This window comes from Arvicola amphibius, chromosome 1 (genome assembly GCF_903992535.2).
Source record: "Arvicola amphibius chromosome 1, mArvAmp1.2, whole genome shotgun sequence".
Taxonomy (NCBI): Eukaryota; Metazoa; Chordata; class Mammalia; order Rodentia; family Cricetidae; genus Arvicola; species Arvicola amphibius.
Window position 1 is genome coordinate 132,969,330 of NC_052047.1, and position 13,324 is coordinate 132,982,653.

At 46.8% G+C, this 13,324-nt stretch overlaps 1 protein-coding gene across 5 annotated transcripts in view; it reads left to right on the forward strand.

Annotated features, from left to right (window-relative positions):
* The first annotated feature begins 8,104 nt into the window (after window positions 1-8,104).
* Plekha1 (pleckstrin homology domain containing A1) overlaps window positions 8,105-13,324 on the forward strand; it is a 53,901-nt gene continuing 48,681 nt past the window's right edge. For 4 of the 5 annotated variants that reach the window (XM_038344531.1, XM_038344535.1, XM_038344518.1 and 1 more), the window contains exon 1: window positions 8,105-8,228. The gene's annotated coding sequence lies outside the window, so the exon portion shown is untranslated. Of the gene's footprint in view, window positions 8,229-8,860; window positions 8,971-13,324 lie in introns of those variants that run through there. The other variant, XM_038344524.1, reaches the window with a different exon arrangement.

Genomic DNA, 13,324 nt, shown 5'->3' on the forward strand with positions numbered 1-13,324 from the left:
CCTACTTGGTGACTCACAGCATCTGTGACTACAGTTCCAGGCAGTTCCAGGAATCTGAATGATACTGTCTTCTTTTTTATTTATTTATTTATTTGTTTTTAGTTTTTCGTTTTTTTGAGAAGGGTTTTTCTGTAGCATTGGAGCCTGTCCTGGAACTAGCTCTTGTAGACCAGGCTGGCCTCGAACTCACAGAGATCCACCTGCCTCTGCCTCCCAAGTGCTGGGATTTAAGGCGTGCACCACCACCACCCGGCCCTGTCTTCTGTCTTTTATGGGCACCAGGCACATACATGGGGCACATACATACACACATACACATAAAAGAAGAGGTAAAATTATTTAAAGAAAAAGTCAGTCCTGACAATACTCAGTACTGACTGTGGGCAGGAGGGGTAGGAAGGAATCAAAGGAGGTGATCAGACTTCTGTTTGTTGACTGAAAGGTGTTGGGACTGCAGGGAGAATGCTCAAGGAGATTGATTGGCTCTGCTGGGCAAAGTGTATGGTGCCAGCAGCTGCCTCCCTGGCTTCTCCAAGTACTAACACCTGAGAGCCTTCAGCTTTCTCTGCCCTCAGGCCATGAGGCTCAGGAACACACCTGTGCGAGCGCCCCCCACCAACCAGCCAAAGAGTTTCACCACTTCCTCCTGCTCCCCCACCCCTTCCCCTGTAATGCTGACACATCAAAATCAGACCAGCTTTGCTCAGCCAGACCTGACCAGAGCGCTGACACACATCACAAGGAGAAACCTATGCTCAGGAGTGGGAAGCCCTGTGCTGCTCTTTGCCTCTTTCTTTTCTTAGCTTCAGGGTTTTTTGTTTTGCTTTGTTTGTTTTTTTCTAGTCTACAAAGCAAGGCCAATAAGACCCTTGAGTCTCAACCCAGGCTGTAGATGATAATATGGAGATATTTTAAAATTGATGGGACCATAGTAAGGTTCTATTATGCATCCATTAGAAGGACTAAAAGAGAAAGAAAAAACATCAGGCAGGGGTGGTGAGGTTGTGGAGAAGCTGCAGCTCCCAAGCTCATGTATTGCTGGTGGGAAGGAAGTTGGTGAAGCTCTCTGAGGGGAGCATTGCTGTTTCTTGTTGGGTTTTGAATGTGACTTCAAGAGGACACTGAGACAGATTACTGGGGGACTAAAGAATTTAATAGAAGAGTTATTAATTAGCTCCATGGACACATAGAAGGACAACCAAGGCAGGGATTCTGAGGCCCTGGCATCCGGCACCCAGCATGGGACAGTGTGGCAAGGTCTCTCAAGAGAATTGGAGCCCATCCCAGAACTCGGGAGGCGGAGGCAGGCAGATCTCTGTGAGTTCAAGGCCAGCCTTGTCTACAAGAGCTAGTTCCAGGACAGGCTCCAAAGTTACAGAGAAACTCTGTCTCAAAAAAAAACCCAAAAAAACAAAACAACAACAAAAAACCCCAGCAAAACATCAAAAAACAAAAACAAGCAAGTAAACAAACAAACAAAAAGATTTAGTTCTGACACTGAGAATTGGAGCCCGCAAGGCAGAGGGTGAAGCCTCTTCTTATCCTTTTTGAGGATGGAGGATGGGGGGGATGTTCACAGCAGGAGGCTGCAGCCAGGCTCTCAGATTCCCAGGCAGGAGGTGGGAAGAGGGTGGGGGACAGGATGTGGCACTTCCCAGGTGAAACCGTGGTACCAGCAGGGGCATCTGATCTGCTGATCTGCTCACAGACAATATCCTAGTAGTGCACCTGTTGGTGCCTGTGAGCTGAGGAGAGTGGATGCAAGCAGGGGCTCGATTCTAACATCAGGGTCTCCCATTTCTCAAGATGATGAAGATACTATTAGTGGATGACCTGCCAAGGCCTCTTCACCTCTGGGGGCTAAGAGTACAAATGTCCACAAAAGAGCTGCCTAAGAAGGTTTGAGGCAGCTTTAGTCATCGTAGTTCCAAACTGGAGCCTCAAATGTCCCACAGAGGAAGTAGAAGTAGAAGAAGCAATTGTAAGCTATTCACACAGTGCAATATCACACAGAAATGTGATACCCAATGACATTTTTTTTTTTGTGTCAAAGAAACAATGTTGAGCAAAAGATTTCAGACCATCAAAGACTACATGACAAACTGTTGATACCCTTCTGTGAGGTTCACGAACAGGCAAGGCCAGGCACTCTATGATGACAAGAGCCAGAAGCATGGCTGTCTCCAGCTGTCAGAGAAGGCTTGTGGGATATTGAAAGTGTTTCTTGGGTGGTGGGTACAGTTTATTGAGTTTTATATTTCATACTTTGAGACTTTTAAGTTATACCCCAAACAAATTAAAAAGAAAGAATTAAAGATGGTATTGTGAGGAGATGTGGCTCTGTTTGCCTGGCAGGCGTGAAGTACTGGGTTCAATCTCCATCACTACGTAAGCCAGGTATGGTGGCACAGACCTGTCGTCCCAGCACTTAGGAAGTAGAAACAGGAGGACCAGAAAGTCAAGATCATCATTGGCTACATAGGGAAATTGAGGTCAGCCTCAGCTACATGAAACCTCACATACACAAAGCAAAAAAGTAGCCAGGGATTCAGACCAAATTGTGTTCATGGACCCCAGTGACTCTGTGGTGCAGCAGAGACCGTGACGCTGGCTGGAGCAGTCTCAGCCAGCTCTCTTCTCCAAGGTTGCGGGACCTGGGTATGGCAGTCAGCAGCTGGGGATGTTCTGGACTGTGAGACCACAGTGTCCCCAGGAAGTAGCCCTCTTTCATCCTGAGTAAGTCCTGCATGAAGTGCTCGTAAAGGGATGGCTGCTCCAGCTTGGGGCCCTCTGGCTCTGTCATATGACCACTTTACAGACTACCCAGAGCCAATTCTTGCGGGTACACCTGCTCTTGGCTCTGGGCCAGGCTTGGCATGCCATCTCAGACCCTCGAAAGCCCCGCTGAGGAGGCAGGAAAGCCTTGACTCAAGCCTCTGTGGGGCCGGGTGAATAATGGTGAATGGAATTCACGGTTCCACTTCTGGTTCTCCCAGCTGCGGATGGGAGAGCTCACCAAGGGAATTGGAGGTATTGTTCGGCACCGACTGCAGCCCCCATTGTTGGGCTCTGATTGCAGCTTTTGTTTCGCTCGAAAGAACAGTTATTAAATGCCAGCTGGGAACAAGGACGTGTTTACGTGTGGCACGGTGAGGGGAGTCAGCGAAGGAATGCCGGATTTAGAGAGTTGCCTTTGCTGCTGGCTGAGGGCGGGCCAGTTGTCAGTTGTCAAGGAGGGAGCAATCTGGGAGTCTTTCAAGTTTAAACTGTTTCTCAGGGAGTCACAGGGGATGATGCGGTGACACTCTCAGAGTCAAGCCTTAGTGTCTCTCAGGCGTATGTGCTTATTTGTGTGATCGTGATAGCAGGGTGCACCTGAGAAGACAAACCAGAATCCCTGGTGTCTGGAGTCCTTCCACGTCCTCCAGCACTGCTTCTACCTGGCCCTGCTCTCTAGACGTGCTAAACAACCCAAGGCCAGAGCTGCCAATCCCATGTCAGTCTCCCTGTTAACTGTAGAGTCCATAGCAGCCCAAGAAGCTGGGGTAAACTACTTAACTTAATGGTTCACAGTGATGGGGCCAGTCTGTGGGCCAGACTTTACGTGTGTTATTTCACTTAAGACTCCCTAGGAAACCATAAAAGAAGAGCTATTATCCCCTCCATTTACAAAGAAGCAATGTTAACACTCAGAGAAGTCAGGTAATGGGCCAAGATGGCCCAGCTGGTCAGTGCGGATGGACTGTAGACCCAGGTTCCTTGTGGTTCTTTCCTGGGGTGGGATAAGGCAGCCACGGGATTGTGATAAAAGCTGTGTTTTCCATGTTCTCTTCATTGGGAAGCAGATCATAGCATGCATTTACCCCTCTGGGATACTCGAGGTTTTAGTTCTTATTGTTAAATACTAATGATCACTTCTGGTAAATGGTGAGACGGATGGGAAAAGCCGGCGACCTCTGACTGCAGCTGGGGTCTGGCTGTAGTGGGGCAAGCATGTGGCAGTGATCTAAGGAGGCTTTCCTACAGGCTGAAGAGCTTATGATGCCAAGACGGAACTGTTCCCAGCTCCCAGAGTCTCTCTCAATTTTCTCTGAAAAGAGCCTTCACCTTCAAGAATGTTCCTTACCTTAACATAGCAATGAGCAATCGAGACATGGCTGTATGGTGAGCTTGAACTCAGAAAAACCTTGCTTTTCAAGTCTGAATGACACATTGGAGCAAGAGGCCACAAGCTTGGCTAATACACAGCCGTCTGAGTGCCTCAATTTTAGGGCTTACCTGCATCCTAGAATCACCAAGTGTGGTTTGGAGAATTAGACTATGACATAACTAGATGTCTCATGTGGCTAGAAGCTCCAAGATCACAGAGTGACTGGGGACTTTGGGCACTCTAGTGGCACTAGGTGATTTTACGTCACCACCGATCCAGATGTGGAGGCCTATGCTCTTTCCTGGTTGCCTGATGGTCAGCAATCCGGAAAGACTTAACTCTGCTCTCTCCAGGTGTCTGAGCTGGTCACCTACGCACGCTCTCTCTTCTTTGTGGGCCTGGGATTTTGGCTGTTTGCGGACCCACTTGGAAATCTGACTATTCTCGCTGGCACCTGAGCAGGCACCAACCCAGGATAGTCCCTTCACATTCATTCTTGGAGCAGGACTGTGCTGAGCAAGACGTGGCTTCTGAAGGAGACTCCCGCCACCTCATTTGTAGTCTAGGCAAGTCCCTTAACCCGACCAGCCCTGGGTAATTACCAGGAACCTTCCTCCCTATCACTAGCTTGTTGCCAGGTATGTGGGTGTGGCAGCGAGCCAGGAGCCAGCTTTACCACTGTAGCTGCAGAGACAAAACCCTGATTCTCTCCTGGCTCTACTTCTACGTTTCTACCAAACATTAAGGAAAAGTTGTGTTCTTTGTTTTTTTTTGTTTTTTGTTTTTTTGTTTTTTTTTTTTTGTTGTTGTTGTTGTTTGGTTTATTTTTGTTTTTTAACTCTCTGATTCCGAGTTTCCAGAGGGAACACAGGACAGAGCTGGGTTCAGAGAGTGTTCTATCCCTGTTTAATCCTTGCCCCACCTTGGCCCTGACTTCTGGCTAGACAGGGATTTACTTCAGGAATTGTTTCTGCGGTTGGACTTGGGATTCTGACTCCAGCAGGAAAGGAGGCTTGTGACATTGTTTAGCACATGTTTCTGTTCAAGACACTCAGAGAGCAGCAGCAAATTAAACATGGTCAGGGTAGGGCTTCTACTCTAGTGGGACGGGGGATAAAAACGACCAGTGAGATGTGTATGCGACGGTCCCCTCAGGTTTGTAGAAATAAGACATGAGCACCGCAGAGGAGAGGAAGTAAAGCAGAGAAGTGAGGTGTGAAGTGCTCCCCGGGAAAGGAAGTCAGAGACTGTCAAAGAGGGGATGACATCCAGTCACACCATCTGCGATGGGACCAGTCTCCTGGCTTCTCTACTCCAGTCTCCTTGGCTTTATCAGAGGGGCCAATGTCTTGCCCTAAGTGTGTGGAGAAAGAAACCAAGGTGTATTTGGAACAAAAGGCCCAAGTGTGTTATCCATTTGCAGCATGGTGATGACAGGCCAGCGATGCTTCAGAGGGGAATTACAGAGCCTTGGATGGAGACTGGATCTAGGAGGTATCTCGGCATGCCTCGCTTCTTTCACTGGGCCCACTTTCAGGCTCTAATCTTGGCGGAGGAATAGTTCACATACTTATGCTTTTTTCCCCCCTTTGAATAACACTGAAAGTACTGTTATGTAATGAACTGAAAAATGGGGGGCAGTGGAAGAGCAAAAAACCTTCTATTACCTACACTTGCTTCCTCCCCTCCACCCTAGTCTTTGCACTTAGAGGCAGATCAGGAGTTATCAAGTTATCAAGTTTTGGCTCCCAGTCTCAAAGTAGCCCTGGGACTACTCTGCTGTGTGTCATGGGGCAAATTTAGTCACTTCTCTGGTTCCTGTCATTGTGTGTGTGTGTGTGTGTGTGTGTGTGTGTGTCTGTCTGTCTGTCTGTCTGTCTGTCTATCTATCTATCTATCTATCTATCTATCTACCTATCTATCTAATCTCAAAGCCAATGAGCTTTAGGGTTCATTATGCCATGCACACTACTTAGTCAAATGGTCATAACAATCAGGAGAATGGCTCTCTGGTGGACAACAGAGGGACAGAGAGGGACTCAGAAGCTCACTGCTATGACAATCTGATCTCAGGGTTAGGGTTTTCATGAAAAGACACTGAACTTGTATTTGATTTTCAGATTGTGTTGGTTGATCTTAATTGCTAACTTGATGGGAGAGAGAGGGAGAGAGAGAGAGAGAGAGAGAGAGAGAGAGAGAGAGAGAGAGAGAGAGAGAGAGAACGAGAGAACACACTACCTTAGGGCATATTTATGAGGGAATTTCCAGAGAAATGTAACTGAGACGAGAAGACCCACCCTGAATATAGGCCACATCATTCCATGGGCTGAGGTCCCAGAAGGAAGACGAAGCAGAAAGCGAGCTGAGCACCGGCATGCATCTCTTTTGGCTTCCTGATCACAGACACAGTGTGGTAAACCATCTCATCCTTCTGCTGCCATACCCTTCCCTATGACCATACCTCCAAACTGGGAACCAGAATAAGCCCTTCCTAACTTAGCGGCTTCTCTCGGGTATTTTATTACAGAAGTACAAACAAGCGTCCTGTTGGATATGTCCTAATTACTCCCAATGGAATCTTCTAAGGCTCCAAGAGCTGAAAAGTCAGAGATTTCTTTCAGATCTTCGAGAAACCAAGGAAGGTGGTCTCAAAAGTTTGGACAAATCAGACAGGTGATATCTGGATTCCTATGTGAAAACTTTTTAAAAATGTCATCTACACATTCAGTTAAATCAGCAAAAGTCCAGTGCATGAACCAAATAAAAGTGTCGGCTCTGGCTACTTTATAGATTCTCTCTGCCATTATGTAGATGAGGAAAGGAATCCTCTGCTTCCACCCTAAGAAGAGACGTATGGCCCTCAGCAAGGCTGCACAGCTGAGACTTCTCAGAAGGTAACAGGCTGACTCTTGGAGGTACAGCAGCTGGTGATGAGGAGCTAGAGAGTCAGCAAGGGGCAGTTTGCCAGGTCTTTCTCACCTCCACCCTCGCGGCCCACTCTGAGACTCACACATCCTAAGGGTTCTCATGTACATGGCAGAGGAAGGCTGTCATGAGAAGCATTGAGAAAGATTTTCTACCGAGAGGGCATGATCCACAGCTGTGCAGAGAGGATACGAAGGACACAGAACCCGCGAACGTTTATGGATAGTTCAGAGTGTGTCACTCACTGTGAAGGGGGCGGGGGAGGGGGACGGGACATGTAGTTCTCTCCCAGTTCTTTGCATGTTTGATTATTTCTCCTCAATATTTCAGCTCAAATATCCCTTCCACGGAGAACTTTGCTGGATAGGACATCCTTTCTGAGGAAGCCCAACTCCCGTCTCTGAACCTCACTCTTCTCTCCCACGTATAAATATAAGGACTGTACTTTTGACAGGGCTAGTTCCCTGTATGAAACATTAGGCTTCATGAGGGCAGAGACCTCATACACGGTAGTTGCTCAACAAATATGCTGACTATTTCTAAATATGTCCCTGAAAGGGTTTTGACCAAACCTTTAAGTTTCCTTTGGCCTCTTGCACTATTAACACCATTATAAAGATGAGGCGAAATGGTATTTCGAGAAATGGTTATTATTGAAAAGCTGGTGTGCAACCGGTGAATTTTATGCTTCTTAGACCCACAGTGGGACAACCTGAAAATTATCTGCAAAGGAACCAAGCCTATTTTTAAAGATCCCTGAGCCTCGCAGCTCTAGGTGATGACATCAGAGAACCCGGAGTTCCACGTCCCAAGCCAAGCCTCGTGATCCTCGAAAACTGCAAGCCCCAGGATGCAGCGCGGCGCAGGGACCCAGCGCCCCGCGCGGGCCCGCGAGCCACCGCCCTGAAACTAGGAAGACGCCCGATTCCTTTGCCCGCCACGCCGCCGGGCGCGCGCGGAGCCTGCCGGGACTTGTAGTGTCCTTGGCTGGGAGTGCCCGCTCCGGAATCTCAGTCGCCGTCTGGTGGGGTAGAGGCGGCGCGTGCACGCGTGCGCAGTGCGCGGGCGGGCCGTCGTGGGCGCCGCTCCCGGCAGCTGAGTGCCTGAAGGAGCCGGGTCCGCGTCGGCGCGGGTGCTCCGGGCGGAGGCCGCGGTAACGTGGGGCGTGAGGCGCGCAGCTCGGGTGTGGGTGTGTGGAGGGGAAAGCGGGGCGAGAGACGCGAGGCTGAGGCGAGTGGGAGGCGGCCGCCGGCTGCTGAGGGAGCGCGGGGCCGCGCCTCCTCGCGCATCCGCGGGCGCGCGTGCACCTGGGCGAGGCCAGGCTCACCTGTGCGCCCGCTCCTTCGCGTCCCGCGGCCAGTCCTAGGGGTCCCCTCCAAGGCCCACGGCCCCGCGTGTCCTCGCTGTCGCATCCGCGGCTCGGCCCCTGTCCGGGATCCCGGTGGCGACGCCTGTCGGAGCGGCGGCACGGCTCCTGGGCCGTGTCCTCCTAATCATCCCCACCGCTCGCTCCCGCACAGCCCGGCTTCCCCGCGTGTGCGGACGGCGGGTGGCACGATTGGGAGTGCCTCGGCCAAGGTCACGCGGGTGGGACCCGGGAGGCGCCCGGATCCGGGGCTGGGGACTCGCAGGAGGACAGCGTCGGGGGGCGGCCCTGCCCGGCTTGTGGTTCCTTTCTGATGCTTTCTATTGACCCTCCCGGGAGAGCGTCCGGGAAGAAAGTGGTGTCAGGTTGAAAGCGCCCTGCTGTGCGTGCTGCTCCGCCTTTGCTAGAATCCCCGTGCTGCCTGCTGCGACACCCCAGCGGAGCCTCGACCGAGGGCCGACTCAGTTCAGAAAGTGACTTGCTGGTTGGGGTCAGATCCCGAGGACAGGTTTAAGGAACAGATACCCAGGTAGTTGATGGCATTTCGGTTTCTAGTTCGCCTTCCCGTTCTTTCTAATACTTGCTTGGATAAGTCGGTCGTTATCTATTGTAATGGGATTTTCTGTACTCTAATGAAGTCGTTGCCCTTTGTAAATTAGTTTTCTACCTAGAAAAGCTTGTTTCCTGTGTGTTTAATGACCGGAACAAATAGCCCACTCCAAGGTTTATACCATTGTCTTTTATCTTAAAACTGTAGAGCAGTCTGCTATATTTCCCTCCGAGGAGCTAGCGTCCATGCTTTCTACGTTGACTACCACTGGAAGAATCTACTGCAAAGTTTATGAGAACGATAAGTGACTCAAGCTTTGGGGGTAAAACTGAAAAAACATTTTTAGTTTACTGCTGGACTTGAGGAACTATTACTTCAAAAATAGTAACATGCATTTTGAATGCAGTGCGTGCGTCTTAATTTTTCTTGCCGATACACTTGTGGCAAAGCATTTTTTCTCAAATTTGAATATTCCATATTTTGTACTAACTCTCTTCTTAGGGAAAGTTAATCCTTTTTTTTTTTTAAGAGCAGAGGTACGCTTAAACAAGAATATTAAATCAGACAGAATTCAAATCAATAGTTTATTTTATAGTGTTATAAACCCGATAGTGTGCCAAGTGACAGATTTCTCCTGAGAAGTAACCCTGTGTCAGGGGCTGTACGGTGAATCTGTGCTTGTAGTAAAGGGTCAATAGCTTGCCACAGCAGGGAAGTGATATATACATGTTGCCTTCTATCTCCCTTATCCTGTTCACTAATAGTTTCACTGTTGCTGTTGAGGGGAAAGGAGCAGGTTTGTATCTTTTTTTTTTCTGTCTGGTTTTAGCAGTGTAGCAAAATAGGAAAGAGGTCTTGTGTACATCTGTTTGGCGGAGACTGAGACAGCGGGGCAGGATAAGTATACAATTGTGAGGAAGCGGCGGTGAGTTCATAAGCAGGAAGGACCTTTTTAGAAGTATTTAAGGATGTTAAGAATAGCATTGGATTCTTTTCTTTAAACAGTTATTGTGGGCAGTATTCAGAGATGGGATAAGATATTGTGGGCAATGCCCAGGAAGACAATTGAGAAAGGTGGAAGCTTCCATCTTTCTGTGGACTTTTCTACTGAAAACATGACTTTTGGGCCTAAGGCTGAGCAAAAGTTCTTTACTGTTAGATTGCAGGACCCCCCCCCCCCCTGTATTTCGTAAGCCAGAAGGAAATGTAAGAAATAGTTAATTAGTATGATTTAAATCAGACTTTATCAAGGTCATGTTATATGGTGTGCACTTGTCTTGTTCTTGTTTGGAAGTTGTCATGTAAGAATGAGGAAGTTGGCTTTTGGTAGATTGTAGTGACCATACAGATATGCCGGTAGCTACTCTGTTCTGACTAAGAAGTTTTAAGACTGTGGTGGTGATGCTTTTAAGCATCCACCAAATGCCAGCTGTGAGCTGAACGTACACGAATAATCATCTTCCATATGCCCAAGCAAGAAATTGCTTCAGATCTGTAATAATAAATAAGATGGGTCCAGTAGGAAATAAATATCAAATCTTAGTTTTATTAATTTACTCATTTATTTTGACTATTTATGAGTATGCAGCATTTGAGAATGGATTGATTTGTATATGAAATTACTTCATATGGGAGAAATAGTCAGTAGCTTTAGATGCCTGCCTGTAATACTCAGTTGTTTTTAGAAATACTTGTGTGAAATGTTTTCATACAAGAAAAAGACATCCCGTTGAGGTCACCTTTAAACTCAGCACTTGGGAGGCAGAGGCAGGTGCATCTCTGTGATCAGGCCAGCCTGATCTACATAGTGAGTTCCAGCACCCAGGACAGCCAGAGTTACATAATAGAACTTGTCAAATCAATCAATCAGTCAATCAATCAATCAATCAAATCCTGTTGATAACTTGCTACATAACTAGGACTCTAACAATTAAAGAGTAACTAAGCAATTGAAGGATTAATAGTTTTCCTTATAGTTTCTGTATGATAAAGAATATGTACGTTTGTGATTCCTAGAATATATTTAAGTGAATATATTTAAGTGAAATATATTCCTAGAATATATTTGTTTGACGAGCCATTGGACAAATTGAATAGCTTTGATTTTTAAATAATAGTGCTTTGGCAATTTTTATACCACACTTTCTTTGAACTGGAATTTTTCTTGGATGTAAAAGAAAATCAGAGTCATTTATTTTAGAATAAAATACTGTTTGAAAATGAAACTCTTAATTTGACTTGTCAGTCTGAAAGCTTTACACTCCAAAAGTTGTGGTAATGCCTTTAGGCAACTGTGCTTTTTATAGTTTAACGAGTGAGTTCTTGGTTCTGGATTCTGTTTATCCTCTTCTAGAAGAAAAGATAGTTGTTAGCAGTGCCAGAGTTAGGGGTGATCTCGGAGGGCTTCTGATGCAGCTTTTAGCAGGTACAGTAAACGCTCCCTGAGAATTTCCATGTCGGGTGTTCCCTCCCATTACTAAGGGTGGTTATGCAGGTCCATAGGCTATTGTATTATTGAGAAGTCTGAGCTAGTGACAGTAAACGTAAGACAGTTTTAATGCTCATTACTTTCAGTCGTGTTTGAAGGATCTTTCTTTTTTTTTCTCTCATACCCCAAGAATAAGGCTAGCTTTTCTATCATTTACAGCTATTAAAAGCTCAAGTCAGAGAGAGCTGGGTGTAGTGGCTTACTCCTTTAATCCCAGCACTTGGGAAACAGAGTCAGACAGATCTCTGTGAGTTACAGAACAGTCTGTTCTACACAGTGAGTTCCAGGACAGCCGGAATTACAAAATGAGACCCTGTCTAGGACCCCCCCCCCCAAAAAAAAAAAAAAAACTCTAGTCTAATCTATTCCAATTTAAAGCATCTGTCAGATACTTAATTTAGAACTACTTTGCTTTCTTACCCAGAGTCTGGCCAATTACTGCCTAAATCTCTTGGGATACAGAGGGATTGCTGTTCATTACCATGTAGCCTTTTGCTGTACCTTTGGGGATTTGCTTGGATAGGGACTGGTCAGAGAATGGAAAAATGCACTTATTCCTTATCTGTTCCTCCTTAATTAATTGTGGCGGGTCTGACACACACGCTGATATTACTGGTGAGTTTTTGCATGGCGACTCCCTGCTGCACAGTTCCTGCATATGAAATTTCTCTGGCCAGGCCTTTTCCATTTCTCACTCCACCAGCTTGTTCCCTTTAGTGTGTAGGGGTGACGAGGGTTAAGGATCTTTTTCTTTATAGTCAAGTTTTTTGATGATGCCAAGGCCACTTGAGTACCACTATGCCTGCCATTGCCGCTCAAGCCGCTGGAAACTCACTCCTTTGCTTGCGGGATGCTTAAGACTGCCTTTCTGTGCCTGCTGCTCTCTCGGAGGCAGAGCCTGTTGCATAGTCTGCTGTGCAGGTCAAAAGTGAATTGGAACATGCAGTGCCAGTCTCCCTGTCTCCTAGGCATTCCAAGTTTTAGTGAATAGAACGTCTATTTGCTGGTGAACACTTTCTGTCTTCTTCTCCCTGAAGACATGGGACACTTCTTCCCCCTCTCTCTGTCAGTTACGTCTACCGAGGAAAAGGATGTTAAGGAGCTACTCGGAGTGCCAGAGCCCTGAGAGCTGTATGAGGCAGGTGGGCCATGCCTAATTGCACAGCTGTCTGTATAGTATAGATGCTATCCCCAAAAGAAGCTACCCATAAATTAAAAGGATTTCATCATATTTCATGCATGTACAGGTTTTTTCTTGTCATATTATTACATTAACAATCGTATATATATATTTCCTTGTATGTGCTTAGTGTTGTAAGTAATCTAGAGATGCTGTACAGCAGAAGAGAAAGGCGTGAGTTATATGGAAATACTGTGCCACTTTACGTAGGGTGTAGAGCAGCACAGACCTTGGTATCAGTGGGGGTCCTGAAACCAATCCCCATGGTTAAGGGAGAACAACTGTATGTTCTCTGCTCCATCTGTGTGGGTTTCTGGTCCATACAGCATCTGATTAACAAATAGTATGACATTCTGTGGCCTGAGGTCTTTCGGTGTAAAATTTACATTTTCCTTCCTTTTTCTTCTGTCTGATTTTTGTTTTGTGTCTTAAGAGTCTTGCTTCTTGGTACCCAGCTGATGAGATGGCAACTGAATGTTAATTTGTGACTGAGTTTTAAATCCAGCTATGCCTCAGTACATAAGCTGAAGAGTAGATGTGAGGCCGTGGGCTGATCTTGTAATTTTATGGTTTTTTTCTGATGCTTGCTTTACTGAGAATATAATTCAAATAGGAAAATCTGCTACATGGCTTTTTATCTGATAAAGGAAAAGCAGCTTTGTATC